This window comes from Phoca vitulina, unplaced genomic scaffold (assembly GCF_004348235.1).
Source record: "Phoca vitulina isolate PV1807 unplaced genomic scaffold, GSC_HSeal_1.0 scaffold102, whole genome shotgun sequence".
Lineage (NCBI taxonomy): Eukaryota > Metazoa > Chordata > Mammalia > Carnivora > Phocidae > Phoca > Phoca vitulina.
In genome coordinates, this window is record NW_022589805.1 from 935,519 (window position 1) to 948,724 (window position 13,206).

At 49.8% G+C, this 13,206-nt stretch overlaps 1 protein-coding gene across 1 annotated transcript in view; it reads left to right on the plus strand.

The window, feature by feature from the left end:
• Positions 1-13,206, plus strand: part of CUNH16orf96 (chromosome unknown C16orf96 homolog) — a 53,373-nt gene that overhangs the window by 718 nt on the left and 39,449 nt on the right. The window contains exon 2 of the mRNA XM_032397741.1: positions 3,201-3,460. The gene's annotated coding sequence lies outside the window, so the exon portion shown is untranslated. The remainder of the gene's footprint in view (positions 1-3,200; positions 3,461-13,206) is intronic.

Here is a 13,206-nt window from a genome sequence, read left to right on the forward strand (position 1 = left end):
GCCCGTGAAAGCCTAAAATTGAGTGTGATTGAACTGGTGTCAAGTCTTGGACCACACCACTGAATGGCCTTGTTCAAGATACTTAATCTTCTAACCAGAAAATGGGGATAAATGTGAGGCCAGCCTCCTAGGGCTGCTGTAAGGATGGAATGGCTTACTGCGGTTGGGTCTCTTCACGCATGCCCACACCGGACACAATTATTATTTGCTCTCCTTAGGGTGTCCTGGGCCTCGGTTCCCCTGCTTACAAAAACGGAACTGCCATCTCTCACTTGCTGTTAGAGGAATCAAGAAATAAAAAAGAGATGGTTGAATTATATTTGCACTTAAAACTAAGGGCAGGGGTGCCCAGCTGGCTCAGTCGGTGGAGCGTGCAGCTCTTGATCTCAGGGTTGTAAATTTGAGCCACGCGTTGGGCATAGGGTTTACTTAAAAAAAAAAAAAAACCTAAAGGCAGATATTCCTCAAAAGATTAAACAGAGTCACTTAGCAATTCTAGTCCTAGGAATATGGCCAAGAAAATGAAAACATATGGCCACACACAAACCTGTACACAAATGTCCATAGCATTTGTTCATATTCATAGCACGAATGCTCGCATTCACTACGGCCAAAAAAGTGGAAACAACCCATCAACAAATAAATAGATAAACCGTGGCTGATCCAGGCTACAACGTGGATGAACCTTAAAAATAGCATGCTTTAGCGAAAGAAGCCAATCACATGAGACCACATATTGTATGATTCCGTTTGTATGAAATGTTCAGAACCCGCAGATCCACAGAGATGGGCAGATCAGTGGTTGCCTGGGGCTGGGGGCGTTCAGGGGAAATGGGTGCAGATTTTCTTTTTGGGGTGATGAAAACACTCTAAGATTGTCATGATGGCTGCACGCCACGGTGAATATACTAAAAGCCATTGAATGGGTGAATGTGTATTATACCTTAAAGCAGTTACCAAAACAAACAAACAAACAACCAGGGAGAGACTATACCCAAAGCAACTCAGGAAGAATCAGACACATCATAAGACACAGCCACGCCTGTGTAGAGATGGGGTGATGTTCCCCGTGCTATTTGCTGTAGAATCCTCATGGGGCGCATCTGAGACCAGAAGCCCACGGCTATCCCAGGAGGTGTCGGGAGTTGTCACTTGTGGTCTTGCAGTGTAACTGCTGATCTCACCTTTTCCCGGGAGCGTTTGCTTTCTGCTGACTCCTGCTGTTCTCACAGACGCACACACAAGGCTGCTTCCATGTCATCTGCCTCCTCCTCCAGCCTCCGAGCCTCACACCTGTACTCACACCTGTGCTGCAAAGCCAGCCGCACTTTATTTTTAGTCAGGATTATACCCTAACCGGGTCAGCTGGAGCGCCTCGGGCCCAGGACAGCTTCCGTGGTCCTTCTGCTGGCCCCTGCCTCCAGAACATCCTGCTGCCACCGGAAGAACACCTGTCTGCTTTCGCGGGGGCTGGACCCCAGTTTCCCAGGTTTTACAGAAAACAGCCCAAAGGTGGGAAAAGTGGGAGTTCCTCCATCCTGTCTACAACCAGTGCCATCTGCTGTTCAAACGGTGGGGCCGGGGACCTGGTCGCTCCCCTGTGTGCCTTTCCTTCCCGGACTTGGAGTCTGCGATACGGAGTGTCGTTCATCCCTCTTAGCTCTCTCAGGCTGGAGTTTAAACCAGACCTCCCTCCTACAGTGAGAACCATGAGAAAAGTGCCCACGTCTAACGTGTTGAGCTTGATGGAGTTTCAGGAACCTCACTCTTGGTGCAGCGGGCGCCAGGTCAGGACACGGAGTGTGACCATCCCGCAGCAACCTCCTCTGTGCCCCCTTCCACTCACTGTCCCCCCACGAGGAGGTCACTAGCGCAACTCCTAAGATTCATTTGCCTGCATGTGCATCTTCGTTACGAGCTGGAGCCACTTGGAGCTTGCAGTGTGCGCTTGCTGTAATGCAGTGAAAACTCCAGGTGACAAAGGGCATTTGCAGCGCAGTCCTCCCCAAAGGAGAAAGCCCAGGTATCGCCAGGGACACCTCTCTCCTCTCCTGCCGCAAACCTCTGCCTCCTCCCTCACCCCCTCCTCCATCAAGCTGACCCACCATTGGCTTGAAAGCCTTAAACAAAATCATGTGGTCATTTTGAGAGGCTCAGGCAACATCCCGGAGCACTTCCTTTGCACCAAGGACTGTGTTAAGCACTCTGCATGCACACCTGTCTTCCTCCCCACAAGGAGCCTGTGCACACTTGCCTAAACCTGAGCAGAGAGTATAACGTGCTCAGAGGTGCGGAGCCAGCGGCTGGCAGACCCCAAATCTCGTGACTCTAGACCGGTGGTCTTCTCGCTACCTAAGCTGCTCTCCAGAGATGGTGTGAGCCAGGAAACCATCATGTGCAGGCCTGTTCTCCCTAAAAATCTGTCTTTAACCCAGCACAGGACAGGAAGGGAGCCTGCGACCCCCGTGGACCCCACATTGTTAGGTCATTGATTTGTTTGAACGGTTGGGGCTTCTCAGACCTTTGATACAGAAAAGGGCCCTTATCAGAAGTGCACAGCATGATGCATTTTCACAAACTGAACACACCAGTATGGCCACCTCCCAGCAGTCGGCCTCACGCTCCCTCCCAAGCATGAGATCACCCCATGCTCACCATGCTCCTAACTTCTGACAGCAAAGACAGTTCTCTCCATTTTTGTACTTTCTATAGAAAAGGATTCATACAGTGTGAGCTCTTTTGTATAGGGCTTCTTTTGCTCAATTTTATATCAGTGGAAGTCATCCGTACGGGTGCACATAGCTGCCCTTGTTCATCCTCACTGCCATGTGACAGTCCGTTATGTGACTATAGTGTGGTCCTTCTGTTGTGCCGTTCACGGGCATCTGGGGAATTCACAGACGGGAGTTCTTCGCTATTACGGTTGTCGCAGATACTGCAGTGCATGGGATGAGAACGTTACTTCTGGTGGCCCGCTGACGGGTAGAGTGGCTGGGTCAGAGGGTCTGCCTGCGTTCAGCTTTCCCCAAGTGCTTCTCCCAATTTACACTCCACCAGAGGATGGGAGTTCTGCTCATCATATCCTCACCAACACTTGGCATGGCCAGACCCTCTGATTTAAACGCTCAATGATTCTAAGTGGAAACCCACATGATTTCAGCGTTAACGTCTATTTGGTAACATTCCTGTTATTCGCACAGGTCACGAGAGTGGAGTACTCCAGTGGAGCCGTCATCCATTTAGCGAACATTTACTGAGCCCTTCCTGCGTGCTGGGCTCTGTGTGCTGGTGCTAGAGAGACAGAAAAAAGCAGAAAGCTCTCTGTCCTGAAGGAGCTCCAGGGACATCCTCTCTTCAGGTATCAACTCAGATGTCACATCTGCAGACGGGCCTCCCAGAGCACCTGCCCGCATCACCCATTGCCTGTTTCATCTTCTTCACGACACGTACATCACTGAAGGTACCTTGTTTACCTGTTTGGTGACGTGTTTGCTGCTCTCACGAGGGCAAGAATCTCGTCTGCTCAGTGTTCTCTATCCTCTAGCATAGTTTCTGGCACATAGTCTGCATTCAGTACATATTTATTGGGTGAGTGAACGATGGAATAAGTGATAGGCAGGGTGAGACCTGAGATCTTAGGTTCAAGTCCTGGCTTTGCCACTCATCTGCTGTCTGAGACCTTCAGTCAGTTATTTCAGTTTTCTTTTCTTTTTTTTTTTTTTTAAGATTTTATTTATTTATTTGAGATAGAGAGTGAGAGAAAGCACCAGCTGGGGGGCAGAGGGAGAGGGAGAAGCAGGCTCCCCGCTGAGCAGGGAGCCTGACGTGGGGCTCGATCCCAGGACCCTGGATCATGACCTGAGCTGAAGGCAGACACTTAACCCACTGAGCCACCCAGGTGCCCCAATTATTTAAGTTTTCTGATCCTCATTTCCTCATCTATAAAACAAGAGTGCTTGAACTGGCAAAGGAAAGAACAAATGAGCTTGAAGCTAGGTTGAGAGAAATTACATAATCTGAAAAAGAGAGAAAATAGAATGAAGAAAAATCAAACAGAGCCTCAGAGAAATGTGGGACAACTTTGAGTGCACCAACATATGTGTAACGGGCGTTTCAGAACGAAAGAGGAGAGAGAGAAAGGAGCAGAAAAAGTATTTAAAGAAATAATGCCCCCAAACTCCCAAATATAATCAAAGAAAAAAACCCCACATTAATCTATACATCCAAGCATCTCAACAAACTCTAAAGAGGAGTTTGCAAGGAGCTCCATACCCAGATATATCATAGTTAAAAGACAAGACAAAAAATTTTTGAAAAGATCAAAAGAGGGGCGCCTGGGTGGCTCAGTTGTTTAAGCAACTACCTTTGGCTCAAGTCATGATCCCAGAGTCTTGGGATTGACATAGGGCTCCCCACTTGGCAGGGAGTCTGCTTCTCCCTCTGCCCCTCCCCCCCTCATGCGCTCTTTCTCACTCTCTCAAATAAATAAATAAATAAATAAATAAATAAATAAATAAATCTTTTTAAAAAAGAGCAAGAGAAAAATGACTGATCACCTACAAGGGAACCCAAATGAGATTTTTTAAAAAGATTTATTTACTTGACAGAGAGAGTGCATGTGGTGGAGGAGGGAGAGAGAATCTCAAACAGACTCAGCTCAAGCTGAGTGAGGAGCCCGACACGGGGCTCAATCTCACAACCCTGAGATCTCGACCTGAGCTGGAACCAAGAGTCAGACGCTCAGACGCTTGACCGACTGCACACCCAGGCACCCCAGGGAACCCAAATAAGATTAACAGCTAACTTATCCTTGGAAACAACAGAGGCCGCAAGGCAGTGGGATGATATATTCCAAGTGGGAAGATATAGTAGAAATAAATAAGGGTAACCTCCGCATTGTAGCATTATTGTTTGGATTCGGGAACTGTGAGTTCAGTGTCTGACCACAGCAGTTCCTGAACACATTACTAAGGATCATACAGTGAGTGTAGTTTCCGATTGCCTTTTTTATGTTATTTAATCCACCCTACGTGAGTTGGCAGCAGCAGCTCAATATTACCGTGGCAGAAGGTAAAAATCAGTCCTTCTACACCCATCTGGAGGTTTAGCCAAAAGAAGCAAATGTCTCTGTTTGTGGTCCTTTCTAGGAAAAAGGCTTTCTACAAATGACTATTTTATTCATCAATTAGTATGTATTTATTAAGCATCTACTCTGTGCTTGCTAGAAGCCATACTCCCGTGGAACTCAACATCTAACTGCAGGAACTCAGAGAGTAGTGAGGGAGAATGGCATTCACCAAATAGCCACACAAATGACCGTGCCAAGCATGTGAAGGAAGGACATGAGAGGTACTAAGATCCCTGAGTAGGGAGCATTTATCCCAACCAAGGAGGTGGGGAAGGCTTCCCTTGGAAAGTGATAGTTGAGCTGAGGTCTGAATGATGAATAGGACTTTCCTTTCCCTCATAAATATGGGCAGGAAAAATGTTTCATGGGCAAAGGGCCTGAGGCAGGAGGGAACAGAACAAGGACAAGGGGACCGTAGGTTCACAACCCTCTTGGGAGCTTTCCTGGTGTAATCTGAAACTGCCCCCATACTCAGAGAGCATGGAGAGACCAAAGAAAGAGGCAGGCCACTCCGAGTGGGTAGGTGGCAGTTTTAATAATAGCAAAGGGAGGGGCGCCTGGGTGGCTCAGTGGTTGGGTGTCTGCCTTCGGCTCAGGTCATGATCCCGGAGTCCTAGGATCAAGTCCCACATCGGGCTCCCTGCTCTGCTGGGAGTCTGCTTCTCCCTCTCCCTCTGCCTGCCGCTCTGCCTACTTGTGCTCTCTTTCTCTCTGTCAAATAAATAAATACAATCTTAAAAAAAATAATAGCAAAGGGAACTTAACATATGAGGCTTGTCTTGGGAGGCAACAAGACAAGTAGATCCCTACACTCACCCACCAGGTCTTAAAAGCTTAAAAGGGGCACCTGGGTGGCTCAGTCAGTTGGGGGTCCAACTCTTAATTTCGGCTCAGGTCATGATCTCGGGGTTGTGGGATCGAGCCCCATGTCCAGCTCTGTGCTCAGCGGGGAGTCTGCTTGTCCCTTTTCCTCTGCTCAGTACCCCGACCCCCGCTTATGTACACTCTCTCTCTCAAATAAATAAATAATTTTTTTTTTTAAAGCTTATAAAGAGGCCCTAACTGGGCTCAGTCACGCAGAGCATGCAGGCATTCTCAACATCACAACACCGTCTCCAGGCTGTGTCCTTGGAGCAGTTTCTGGGAGTGGGAAGGGCAAGTGGAAGCCAAGGACAGGGGAGGGGGTGAGGAGCCTCCAGTACGTGGGCCCCGCTCACAGGTCAGCTGGCGGTCACGGCTTTTTGATCGCATTCCCCAACAGGGACTGAAAGAAAGTTAATTGGAAAATTATATGTCTGATAAGTGGTTAATATCCAGAATATGTAAAGAACTCATACAACCCAACAGTAACAAAATTTAAAATGGGCAAAGGACTGGAATAAACATTTCTCCAAAGATACAGGAATGGCCAAGAAGCACATGAAAAGATGCTCACCACTGATTAGGGAAATGCACGTGAAAACCACGAACTACCCCCTCACGCCCACTGGGGGGGCTGTTATCAGAAAAACAGAACATAGCAAGTTCTGGTGAGCACACGGAGGAACCGGAGCCCTTGTGAGCTGCTGTGGGAGTGACGCAGCCGCCATGGGAAACAGTATGGCAGGTGCTCGAAAAATTAACCTTAGAATTACCATATGATTCAGCAGTTCCACACCTGGCTTAGAGAATTGACAACAGATGTTTGTACTGCTGTGTGCCCAGCAGCATTATCCACGATAGCTGAAATGCGAACACAACCCAAGTGCCCATCGTCCACCAGCGGATGAATGGATGAGCAAAGTGTGTGCGTACACACAATGGATTATTCTTCCGCTTTCAGAAGGAAGGGAATTCTGACACCCACTACAGCATGGGTGGACCTTGAGGACATGATGCAAAGTGCAAGAAAGCCAGACAGAGAAAGACAAACAGTGCATGATCCCACTCACACAAGGTCCCGAGAGTAGTCACAGTTATAGAGATGGAAAGCAGAATGGGGTGGTTGCCAGGGGCTGGGAAGGAGGAACTGTCAGTGAGTCAGAGTAGAAAGAGCCGCTGGGAGTTGAGCCCAAAGAGGTGAGAGTTCACGTGGTTTGGTCTTTGTCCTAGGCAAACGACTTCAGGGCTGGTGGTGGACAAGGAGGGGTGGGTGACATTGGGAGATATTTAGGAGAAAAAGTCAATAGGGCCCAATGGCGGATATGATGTGAGTGACTGGGGGAGGAAGACACCCCACCCCACCCCCGCCCAGATCCCTGAGCATTTCCCAAGAGGCTCTGGAAACCTCCAGTCTGAGGTCTCATTAAGGTGCTCTGTCCGGGTCCCAGTGCAAATGTAAACTTATATTTTATGCCTCCCAAGAAGAAATTTGGGCACCTGCAGCCCGCACTCCCACCTGGACACACCCTCCCGGGTGGGTGGGCACTGGGGGCCCTAGCAGGTACAGGCTTGGATTGGTGTGGCCTCCTCTACACACACATGCACCTGCCCTCACTGAGTTCCATCGGCGGTTTCTCACTGTTAGCCAGCCTCGCAAGTGAGCACTTCGGGCCAGCCGGGTGTTCTTGATGGCAAGTCACAGAACCTGACTCTGGTCACTTGGGCAGGAAAGGGCTCAGCTGGAAGGTCGTGGTTGCTCACAGAATTATGTTCCTGGCTGGGGAACAGAGCTCACATGGGACCCAGGAAGCTGGGCCTGGCCACAATGCCACCCCAGGACAGGCTGCCTGGGGAGCTCAGCATGTACCCGCCCACCAGCCCCTCAACTCTGCTGGGGCTGTCCTGAAAGCTTCCTTCCCTTTCCATCTGCTCTTCCCCCTAGTGAGAGAAGGGCCATTAATCCCATTTTAGAGACAAGAAAGCTGAGGCCCAGGGAGGTAAGTGGCCTTCATTACGTCAGGTGTCTTGCCTAATATGGCAAGTGGCTGAGTCACCCGACCCCACACACCACCCCCACAGCCCCACAGCTTCCAGTGGGCTAGTACAGATACGATTTTCCCTTAATTTTAAAAATAGTGGTCCTGAATTTCAGAACCAGGAACAGCAGTTGCCTTCTTGATTTTTCACACCTAACCACGAGTGAGACTGAGGTGGGTCGGGTGGGGAGATCTGATGGGATTGACAGCTTCTGAGCAAGGGGCAGGTTGCTGCACCTGTCATGAGATCACCTCCACCCCTCCCTCTCCCCCAGTAAGGAGAATGTCCAGATACTAGGCAGCCAGAAACGGCACACATTTACCGCAAACTCTGATCCTTCACCCTTGATCCTCCCCCTGGCACCTGGTTCTTCCTGGAGCTAGAGAGGAAAGGTGACCTGGTTATCCTTCTTAGCTATTTATGCAGCATGAAGAATGGCTTGTCTGGGTAAAGTGGATGAATAGCACTTTACAAAACGGATTTAATAGTTGACATCAATTTATTTGGGAGGGAAAAAAATGCTAATGGTCATTTCCAATCATGTTAATTGGCTTCTGGCTCCAACCAGCCATCCAAAGAATGTCTGGTGACAAGTTTGTCCTGAAATTGTCTTCTTTTTTTTTTTAAAGATTTTATTTGACAGAGAGAGAGAGACAGCTAGAGAGGGAACACAAGCAGGGGGAGCGGGAGAGGGAGAAGCAGGCTCCCAGCTGAGCAGGGAGCCCGACGCGGGGCTCGATCCCAGGACCCTGGGATCATGACCTGAGCCAAAGGCAGACGCTTAACGACTGAGCCACCCAGGCGCCCCTGTCCTGAAATTGTCTTATCGGGGGTTCTGCCCTCAGAACTCAGCTGTGCCAAATCGTAGGTGCTGCCTGGTGACCGAAGGGCAGGGGCGCTTCCTGGGGAGCAAGGCACAGCCTGTGAAGTCGCGTTGTATCCTCTTCTACTCAAATGGTCCGGTTTTCGGCTCTTTTGTTTTTGTAACAAGTGTTTTATTTCCAGACCTAAAATGACGTGATCTTTAAAGTTTACGCATCCTCTCAAGTCTAACGCATTGGCTTTATTTATTTATTTATTGCGTTTTATCACAACTGTTTTGATTTAGTGGCATCAAATCACCTGCAACACACACAACTTTCCCAAATCTTGCCATTCTGTAATGTGAAGTGAGTGAAGGCCAGTGTGTCCGTAGCTGTGGATTGGTGGTATACACGTATACATTGTATCCGGTGTACACTGGTGTATACTTACAGGGTTGTTGGTGTCATGTGGGAGGGGCCGCACAAGGTGTCTTTGCCGGGCCGGAGGGGGGCGGTGTTGGAGCCTGGCTACCCCACCAGCCCGATTAAATTAGTGCCCAGCCCTCACTGTCATTTTGTTCTGTTTTATTATGTTTCTAACTCCTATCCCTACCTGACGTTAGTTTATTTCTTTGTTGTAAAATAACATTTCCCCGCTAGGCAGCAAGCTCTGTGAGGTCAGAGACCTCCTCAGACCTGCTCGCTGTGGTCTCCTCCAGAATTAAGAGCATCCTCTGGCACATAGTAGGTGCCCAGTAAATATTGGTTGAAGAAAAGAACGAAGGGCCAGGCCCAGTGCCGGGTGCGGGGGAACAGATCGGTATCTCTGTGGTCAGCTTGCAGCCTTATCTCGAAGGCCTGAGACCAGATGAGGCTCTTTGCGGTGCATTTCCAGCTCTCTGAACTATTGCAACCTGCGCTGATTTAGCAGCTTCACTCTCTTCGAGCCTGGAGGAACACACACACCCTGGGCCCCGGGAGTGACCAAAACGTGCCCCTGCCCTCACTTCAGAGTGATCTGGGGAGCTAGTCAGCAGCTCTCCACCTCCCACCAGGACTCCTCAAGTGGAAGCTTCCTCCCCCAATACAGGGATGGTTTGGATGCTGGGCATCCCCCCCAAATGACAAAGAACCATTACACCCACTTACCCACACCCATACCCCATTATACCCATACCCACTTAACCCCAGTGACCAGAATTGCTTCAAATTCTGGCACTCACACTTCTTCGTAAGGCCAGTGGGGAGCCCCTGGTCTGGCCCTGTGCTCCTCTCTACATCCTTGTTTGTGTGCTAAGCTACTCATTTCCCCTGATGGTCCCTTGCCCGCTGAGGAAAGTCTTGCTCATAGTTCTGCAATAATACAGCTCCTCAATCCCTCGCCTGCAGTTCCAAAATCCACAAAGCTCTGCCCACTGCAAGGTTTTTCATTAAGTTTGCAGGATCCGCCCCTGCAGCCAAGACCCCACTATGTTGAGCAAAGCTGGGCTCATTGACTTGTTGGCACGCGGTGGTGTGGGAGGGACCCCACCCTCAATAGTATGACACCTGGTGCTGGCGAGGTGAGATGGACAGCAGTTATTAGTCACATGGACTCACAGCTGGGGGGGGAAGGAGGACACCACTCACCACGTGGGGCCACTTGGGGTCGCAGTCAGCAACAGAGTGAACCAGCAAGAGCTGTGGGCTGCCCTTTATAATAATGGGATGGGGTGCCTCCTGGTTCCTGCAGGAGGATGTGATTGGCTTGCAAGCTGGCAGGAAAACCGAAGCCCTCCCAAACTGAGGACAGGGTGGAGTGTGGCTGGTCTGGCTGGCAGAAGAACTGGCTGGGTGGGGAGCTTTTTCCAACAATGGGGGGCGGCGGTGGGGGGGGGGGGGGGGGAGGGGTCACATATGATGAGTATAGGGGACTCAGGAGCCCCCGGAGGCCCAAAGATGTCAGGGCGGCACTTGAATTGAGGAACCCACAGGCATGTTGGTGGGGGGTTAAGTTAGAAGGGCTTATAGAATTGGGGTCCATGTTAGGTAATGGGGGAGTGTTTTGGATTGGCGCAGTTGGGAAGCAGAGGTAATTCTGTGATCAGGTCTCTCAAGCAGTCTCATCTAGAAGGCAAGAGGAATGAAGGAGCACTAATGCTCTGTGGGTCAAGAAGCCACAGTCACTCATATTAGCCAGGATGGGGGGCTGTCTGGTCATGTTTGTGGTCTGGACAATGTTCTTGTTTTTGAGTTCAGACGTGATTGCAGCTGGTCTTGTTTTGGGTCGGCCCATCATGGGGGCAGAGCCGCCCCGTCGGGGGCTGGCGTTCTGTGAGGTTGTCGGTGTCCAGGGGAGCATACCAAGGCCCTCCCAGCAGCCCCAGGGCCCATAGCTCCAGGCCAGTTCCCCATTCAGGGGCTCCTTTTCTCTCCCTCCACTCCCCGTGTAGCCAGAGGCATCCACAGTTGGCCCTCAGAAGCTTGGTCTCCAGTATCCAGAGCTTTGCCGTGGCCAACTGTTGCTGGTCAAGAGCTGGTTCAGAGAACGTCACCGAAGCTGGGCTCGGGTTACACCCTCCCTCCCGCCGTCCTGCAGAGTGAGATGGTCTGGCCTCTCACCGGTCACCAGACCGTTGCTGCACAGAATGCATCAGCCGCCTGCCACACAGGTCATTATCAGAAACAAACCTGGCTCCTGGCTCTGGTTCCAGATCCTGAAGACTGCGGCCTCGATTGCCAAACCCAGGCTGTGAAAATCTGCCCCAGAGTCCAGCTGGCTTTCCCTAGAGAGCCCGGTGGCTTTTCCTTTTTAAAGCCTAGTCACAAACTGTTCTACTTGACCCATCGCATTCCACTTGACCCACCCATGTAACATTTACATAGGTGCAGCAAGAATGTCGGTCTGAGCATCAACTCACCCTGGGTTGACAACAAGAAACTCAGGGCTTCATGATCCGCTCGTGAAGGTACACTCCACCTGGTTCGCTGGGATGGCGGTTGTGTCATTTATGACATCTGCTAGGGTCAGAGACAAGCTTGGGAGGGGAAAGGTCATCCGTCCAAGTTACCCCTGGTGGAGTGTGCTTGAAGAGAGAGTGGCCGTCCCTCTGGGTGCTCTCCCGGGTAGCCTGCTCGCATCTTTTCCAAGGTTTCTGGGTGTTCTTTTCAGGGAAACGTGACTCACTGGAGGGGTGGTCATTTTAAACATCTGAAAATCTCAAACAACCATCCTGATTGCCCAGGATAAATGAGTGTATGGCAGGGGGCTATAAGCCTGATATCTGATAGCTACATAGCCAGGAGAATCCAACACCCACCACCAGCTGTAATGACAAAGACGGGCAATCACAAGTGTTGATGACGATGGAGAGAAATCGGAACCCCCACAGCTGGGGGTGGGAAGGTAAAATACTATAGCCACTGTGGAACAGTCTGGCAGTTCCTCAAAGTGTTAACACAGACTCACCGTCTGACCCAGCAGTTCGGCCCCTAAGCCATCGACACCAAGTAACTGAAGACTTGTACAGTATCATTCGTAGCAGCATTATCCACAATAGTGAAGAGGTAGAATTGGCCCAAATATCCATCCGAGGATGGACAGATTAAAAACTGGTCCATCCAGGGGCACCTGGGTGGCTCAGATGGTTAAGCGTCTGCCTTCGGCTCAGGTCATGATCCCAGGGTTCTGGGATCAAGCCCCACATCGGGCTCCTGGCTCAGCAGGGAGTCTGCTTCTCCCTCTCCCTCTGCCTCTCTCCCTGCTCATGCTCTCTCTCTCTCTCTCTGTGTGTCTCAAATGAATAAATAAAATCTTAAAAAAAAAAAAAAAAAACTGGTCCATCCATACGGTGGAATATGATTCAACCGTGAAAAGGAATGACACCTGCTACAATGTACTACAAAGTATTGATACCTGCCACAATGTGGATGAACCTTGAAACCATGATGCTCGGTGAAAGAAACCAGTTGCAAAAGGCCACACATGATATGATTTCATTTATACAAAATGTCCAGAATAGGCAAATCTGCAGACAGAATGTAGGTTAATGAATGCCAGGCACTGGAGGGTGGGGAGTGCGTGCTAATGGGCACGGCGTTTCTGGTTAGGGTGATGGGCTGACGTTGATTGCAGTGAGGGCTGCAAAACTCTGTGACATACTACAAGTTACTGGATTGTATACTTTAAATGGGTGGATTGTATGGTATGGGAATTATATCTCAATAAAGCTGTTACCAAAAACAACAACAAAAAAAAGGAGTATCCAAGTGGGACCCAGACTGAACTGGGGAGGAGTGGGTCTTTGTGTGTTTTCTTGTTGTTGTTGTTGTCATTTTATTGATTATTATCATTATTATTATTATTGCCTCTTGAGGTGGGCAAATTCCTTTAATGTA